Consider the following 7,311-nt stretch of genomic DNA (forward strand, 5'->3'; position numbering starts at 1 on the left):
ATTGTTGATAGAGTATAAAACATATTTCTGGTTGTGGCCCAGGAATATGTTTTATACTCTATCAATTGTATTATGAAAAGGTGTACAAAACGTCGTTTGCATGGAAATTAAAAAATGGTCCATTTTAAGGTAAAATACAAGCGACGTTTAGCTATAAATTCAGTTTAAATAAAATGTACAAATTAAATTGTACTTGTACGTAGCATTTAAAATTTTACTTATTCAAAAAAAGTAAAAATTAAGGACGACTACCATATGATTTTTAATCTAAATAATCCTTAAATGAGATTTTTTTTTTCAGCTAACTACAAAATGCTTGGGAGTAAGGGATTTTCTTACCTCCCCCACTGCTCTCAAGCGATGACAAGAGAAGCTGGTTGCATGGCTATATATGTGAGAGGTGTCATTGGTTCACTAGAACCCTTCATTTCACCTTATAAAAAAATAAAGTACTGCCTACACTGTTAAACACGAGAAATTCCCTATTTCTCATGGTGAGAAACGATTTTGTTTCTTATGGGGCATTTTCGTGAATAAATCAACAACTTTTTCATTATTATGGGCTCCGCAGTTAAATAAAGTTGAATAAAGTTGTTGATTTATTTACGAATATGCCATGTGAGAAACAAAATTTGTTTCTCACCATGAGAAACTGGGGCACCCTCGTTAACCACGAGGAACAAACACATGAAATATTTACACATTAAGGTACTAATTTACATCACGTTTTTTGTAATTGTTAGCGTTATCAAGTAGGCCGCTTTGTATGATTCGTGTCAAGTATGTTCATTCGGATCCAATGTATGGTCCATGGCTATTATATTGGCTTGCAACCACACGTATCAATCTAGTCCAATTGTCTAATGGAGTTATTTTGATAACTGTATTATACCCATTTTCTTTTACTAGTACTACCTCCGTTACAGGTAATGTGCAACGATTTGACATAAAACAAAGAGGGAAAATGTCTAATAGTTGCACATAACATGTAACGGAGGTAGTAATATAGTTCAAAGGCATGCACTTTGAAAAGAGGATTATTTATCAAAAAAAAATTAAGTGTTAAGATATGTCTTGAATCAATTAGCCCCTTCAAAGGACTATGACATAATCTCGCTATCTTAAGGTGTTCGCAGGTAAGCAGCGTAAGCTACTCCGTATGATTTTCTATTTTGGGCCTATTTCATTTTAGGTTTAGTAATTAAATATTACACTATGATTTATTTTCTTTTTAATTTTGATACCTAAAGGTATGGTATGAGCATAACCCACCCCTAGGGCCGGCCCCTTTGAATGTTTATGCCCTATGTCACGAGGATTTGAGAAATGGGTTACACATTTACAAATTAAATTTCACAAACAAATACGTTGTATGGGTTTTAGCCAATCTAAACTCACATGAGTTTCTTTTTAAATCAGAATTCAGTGAATGAATCCAACACCTCCTAAATAACCATTATTATGAAACAGAGAGTATATAGCTAATAAACTTCTAATCGCCAAATAAAGAAGAAAAGAACCGAATTTGATCTTAGATGTAATGGGATGCCTTCATTTCATCACCGTATACACACCATAAAAAAAAACTCATCAAACAAAGAAAGCTTAAGCCTCTAAATTTACAACGTCCCTTCTCAAAATACATAAATTAATTCTAGAGAAGGGTGGCAAATGTTTGTCCAACAATCAACATTAGCCTCATTTTAGCAAAATATTCACTCTTAAGAGTTAATGATTAAATGTACACCGGACTACAAGAAATATATAAAGGGTAAAAATTGACGTCAATTTAGAGTTGATCAACTATGGTCCGACCTAACTCCGAGTTGATTAGGGCAGCCAATTGTTGGCTAGCCTAACCGTGGCACGAATTTTTGGTCCATTAGTGAAAGTTGTAAACCGAGACCTTAGCTTGAGGACCGTCTTGTATGTAAACAAACACCAACTCACCACCGGCTAACAACACTCTGAGATAAGGCGGTACTTGGTACACGTTCTTTTCACTAGTTGGCATTAGGCCATATATTGGTCCCGAGAGGTTGTCAATCCTTAATCTGAGATCTCTAACCGTTTTCATGGACATGTTCTTAACAAGTACCGTGTGATGATACACGGTTTTCCCCTTGTCTTGCCATGTGCCCGTTATGGAGTGTTTAAATCTAATTGCCACATCTGCGTAAAAAAGTAAAACAATGTTATCGTTCAGTAAAAATCAGGTGAACAGAACGTAAGCATAAGAGAGTTGCAATAAACTAAGTGTAACACGAATACTCACTTGAGGTGGCATATGGAGATTTTGGTGCATTTTGTGTCTTCTTAGCATAAGAAGTTTTCGGTGAGTTTCGAGCATAAGGACTTGCGCGTGTGTTTGTGCTCCTCAACTTTGAGAAGAGGCCTATAAGGGGAGCGGTACCAGAGATTGTAGGCTCAGTTTGCTCGTAGTTAGATCGATCATCATCGAATTCATCGTTGTTATCCGGACCTCCTACAAGGCCTCCATGTATGACATTTGGGTTCGCGGTTGTACGATGATACCATTCTTCAAACCCTTGGACACACCCGACGGGTGAGTTGTGTACAGAGATTGAGGCAATGGATGCTCCTCTGTGGTGCACTTGTTTCGGGTAGTTATTTCCAAAACCAACCAAGTAACTCATAGAGTTAGGATTTTGTCCTAGGATGTAATCAGCCTATAAAATAATTAAAAATGATCATTCAACTTAAAGTTTAATCAAATTACATGACAAAAGAATAACATACTACCTCCGTTACAGGTTATGTGCAACGATTAGACATTTTCCCTCTATGCTTTATGTCAAATCGTTGCACATAACCTGTAACGGAGGTAGTATAAACTAAATTGTAGTACATGAAAATAAAAGGCATAAAAGATGAAATTAGAACCTGAGACTTGGCAAAGTTGAAGAGGTCTTGTGGTTTCGAGGTTCCTTCAGGGCAGTTTACAACCGCCTTTGCTTGGGATAGGTAGTCAGAGTAGACGGCGAGGAGGAATGCAGCAGAGGCGGCGTATTGCATATTGTTCCATTGACGCACATACACTAAGCCACCTAGTTGATCAGAAAATAAACACAAGAAAGTATTATACACTGCTTATATAGGTCAATTGCTTGTAATACTACCTCCGTTACATATTATTTGCAACGATTAGACATTTTTCCTCTCTACTTTATGTCAAATACTTTAATCATATGTAACGGAGGTAGTATCAGAAAATTGAATAGTGCAAGTTTAAGTACCAGGAGTAAGCTGAATATCATAGCCATTGTTCTTTTGTAGACAAGAGCAAGCAAAGTAATCTGCCTTGGCTTGATACTGATTCAATGTTGATGTATATGATCCGCCCTTACCTTCCAATAATATCTGAAATTAACCACATACAGATTACAATTACTTTACAATTCGCGCTAATAATATATAGGATGGTCAAATTTAAATGTTACAACAAAAGTTGAATGAATTAATAAGTTACGTACTCTGCCTATTATCAATTGGTTTTAAAATGAAACCTTAACTACGTGTGTATATTGGTCATTTAGCTGGGATTAATAGATGATACCTTAGAAAGGAGGACTTGGACACCGGCATACTTGTTATCCCAAGAGAATTCCTTAACGGCCCAACCAGTACCGCCCATGGAAGCAGCATTTTGCACCACATACTGCAAGTAATGCTCTTTGTTAGTTGCTCTATACAACCACGCCGCAGCCCATAACAGTTCATCCTGATTCCACAAAAAAAACATATTATTAGCCACAATGATCAAAGTAACATTGTCAAATAATGGGCTAAAGCAGAGTCATTTCGGAAAGAAAACTAGTTTTTAAGCCAATTAGTCCTTACTTGATAGCCAGAGGATGTGTAGTAATCTGCAGCATTTGTGATTGAATCATCATATAAGCCTCTAAATGTATCCGCGAAGTAGAAAAGCTGCACAAACATTAGAGTAAGGTATCTTAATAATTAGCTTAAGCGTGTAGCATTGCTATAAAATTAAACACATTATTAATATCAAAATTAGTAACATATTATTTTCTTCAGTTCATGAAAGTATAATTAGCAATAATATATTGCACTAGTTTAATCACCTGTTCAGCATGATACACAAGAACATGAGCATAAGAAGAGTTGTAAGGCCGGAAAGCCAATGAGGCGGCAGCTAAGGCGGCTGCAGTTTCTCCGGCTAAATCAGAGCCAGGGTTAGACGAGTCTAGCTTGTAAGCCGTCCTTGATGTTGTCATGTCCTCTGGTCTCATCCAACAAAGATGGTCAGATGCTCCATCTCCCACCTTCACATTATATAAATATACTTTAGTGAGCATAAAAATCAAGACGTTACAATTTTTTGATGATACCATCTTTTACTTGTAATATAAATATATTGTTTCAGCCAAATTTAGTTGTCACGTTACGAGTTTAAAATATACAACACGATATACCTGTCCCCAAAGAACATTAGGGTGAGTATGGGCCTTGATAAAATAATCAGTTCCCCATCGAATAGCTTGTAATGTTTGATCCATTTGGTTCGCAGCTAATAAGTCCTTGTTGAAATCAATTGCAGCCCATGCCATCATCGTGACCGAAAAGGCCATTGGAAGCCCAAACTTCACATGATCTCCTGCATCAAAATATCCTCCTACCAAGTCCACCTACATATATAAAATACAATTTAATGCCGGAAAATGAAAGTTAACAGTGATTTTTCGATCAATAACAGTCTCTTACAACATTTAACCTTTTATAAGGTAGTTTTTTACAATATTATTTTGATTAGGTAGTTTCTCGCAAAAAAATATTTTATAATGTAATTTTTCACAAAATGTCCCATACAAAATTAGGCTGCTATAAAGATTTCGATATGTTAAAGACATTACTATTACATTAAGATTATTGTTTTGTACTAGTACAAATATATAGCCAAAACATTAATTCTTGAAAAATTGAAATAAGATTTTCCATCAAATTTATCTTGAGCCCTCATGTTTAAAGCATGTAATAGACAATATTGTCCTTCAAGAACATGTAACAAGGAAGAAGAAAAAATATAAGGCTAGGTTAGTATACTTACTCCTTGGGCATATCCATCGCGCATAGCGGAATCCTTGCGCCACTTAACTCTATTCTCATATGGTAGCTTTCCAGCCCTTTGAGCCTCAAAAAACAACAAGGTCTTATCTAGGGCATCCCCATAGTCGAACCCCGAGACCATGGTTATGGCTTCCAACGCTAGGAGGCCGAGGAACACCACAATTATATAATGTGGACGCGAACATAACCTAAACTCCATGACAATCTTCCTCTATATATACGTACCTAGCTAAGAACTAATGACCGATATTTGTAAAAATGGCTAGAGAATAATAAACACTTAAACTTTTCCAAATGATAGGAAGTTGTTTTGAGATGTATATTGTATAAACTTGGTTTATATATGGAAGAACAATTCTAATGAAAGAAATTAATTATACATAAATTAACAATTAATGTCCAACCATTAGGAAACCTAAATGAAGATTTAGTAGCCTTCACGTTGTATAAGAAGAAAAGATTAGAAGAGAGCAATGAAAGTTTGCTTCCCACGTTGTTTAGTTATGGTTGTTATACATTGTACATACAAATATAATCAAAAGTCAATTACATATAATGTGGACTTTTTTATATTATTTTATTTTTTGGTTAAGTTATGGTCCTCAACTATGTATTAAGTATTTTATATTTTACCAATCAAGAATATATAATATAGGATAAGAATAAGATTTAGTGGTTGGTTGAATTATGAATATCAAGCTTTATTTTAATTTGATTAATATACCGACTTTTCGTGTTAATCGTACGTGTTCTTTTTTTTTTGCATGGCTACAATACATTTTATATGTTAATCAGGTTGGTAGAAGGGGTTTATGTTCCTTTTTTTTTTTTTTTTTTTTTTTTTTTTGAGGGGATGATTGTAGTTGTACTAATTAAACTCGATCAAGTTAAGCTTATTAACTAACTTGTTACTGTATTATGATTTTGGTTTGGTTTGACATGTTATACAATTTAGGTTGGTTTGACAAAATGACAAACCAATTTATACAATTTGATTTGAGGTATGCACCAAATCGCAGCAAACTAAAGCGTGACAACCCCAATGTTAGGTGGCATGACAGCAGCTGTGCTGGTGGTAAAGGAAGCGACAAGGGGTGGGTGGTGGTTGGGAAGAAATTAAATTAAAGAGGGAGATAGTGGTAGTTTTTGATAGAATATAAAACATATTCCTGGGCTCTAACCATCAGCTTAAGCTTTTGGAAAAGGAGTTTAATTATTTGGTGAAAAAGGTGAGCTAAGGGCAATCAGGACAATTCTATCATTAATGTGGGAGGTTCTATTAGTAACACGTGTATTAAATACCTTAGGGCTTGTTTGACATCGTTTTTAGTTTTTAATTCTAAGCTGTGCCCTCCTATTTCCTCGATTTCTCAATTGTACCCACGATTTTACAAACTTACAAACTGTACCCTCCAATGAACAAAAAAATATATTTGGTGGGGTCCATAGACATCATTAATGACGGTAGTTGTGACGGCATTTAATTTTGTCAAATCATTCCCCATTTTCCCTCTAAAAAGAGAGTACAACATTTATTTCTTCATTATTCTCTCTAAATTGTACTCTGTTATAAGAACTCAAAAAAAAAAAAAAAAAACCCTAAAAATTCGAAGATAAAAAATTTCCAGAATTGCGATTACCACTGAAGTAGAAGGTTAAAGGCGATTGCATAGAAGAATTGTGATCGGTGTTCATTGCTTGTTGAGGTATGTATTTGAATTACGCAATTTCGACAAAATGCATGAGTCTATACTGATAAAGTTTGGGTTTTTTAGAACACTTTGTTTGTTACGATTATTGATTGTGTTATATAATTGTGGAAATAATTGTAGGGAAATTTAAATTCAAAAGTTGATATCTTTCTTGACCTGATGATGTGATTGATATTTAGTTTGTGTATATTAGGGTTGTATATAAATTTGTTGGGATGTTGAAAGGTGAATTGTTGTTTTGTTTATGTTGTGGGTGTTGAAGTATTTACAATTTGTTATAAATTTGTTTGCTTTTTATGTTTTGGTGAGCAGAATGGCAGAGAGAATATTGAAAATCAGATATAGGGCTCATTGTGTAGATTTACCAATAGAGGATGTTGATCGTTGTTTGTTGATTGATGTGTTGAATGATGTCTGTGATGCTTATAATAACAATGGGTTTGAGCTTCCAACATATCCTAGCTTAAGTTACTGTATGAATCAGTAAAGT

The 7,311-nt window shown here is 34.7% G+C and overlaps 1 pseudogene across 1 annotated transcript; it reads right to left on the bottom strand.

Moving 5' to 3' along the window:
• Positions 1–1,487: 1,487 nt before the first annotated feature.
• LOC145587334 (endoglucanase 5-like) lies at positions 1,488–5,308 on the bottom strand (annotated as a pseudogene). Its single transcript, XR_014101252.1, has 9 exons — positions 5,090–5,308; positions 4,458–4,670; positions 4,107–4,307; positions 3,862–3,948; positions 3,578–3,742; positions 3,258–3,381; positions 2,905–3,068; positions 2,228–2,690; positions 1,488–2,172 (listed from the first exon to the last, which is right to left on the bottom strand). The product of XR_014101252.1 is annotated as an endoglucanase 5-like (transcript).
• Positions 5,309–7,311: the final 2,003 nt, after the last annotated feature.

Source organism: Chenopodium album, chromosome 17 (genome assembly GCF_948465745.1).
Source record: "Chenopodium album chromosome 17, dcCheAlbu1.1, whole genome shotgun sequence".
NCBI lineage: Eukaryota > Viridiplantae > Streptophyta > Magnoliopsida > Caryophyllales > Amaranthaceae > Chenopodium > Chenopodium album.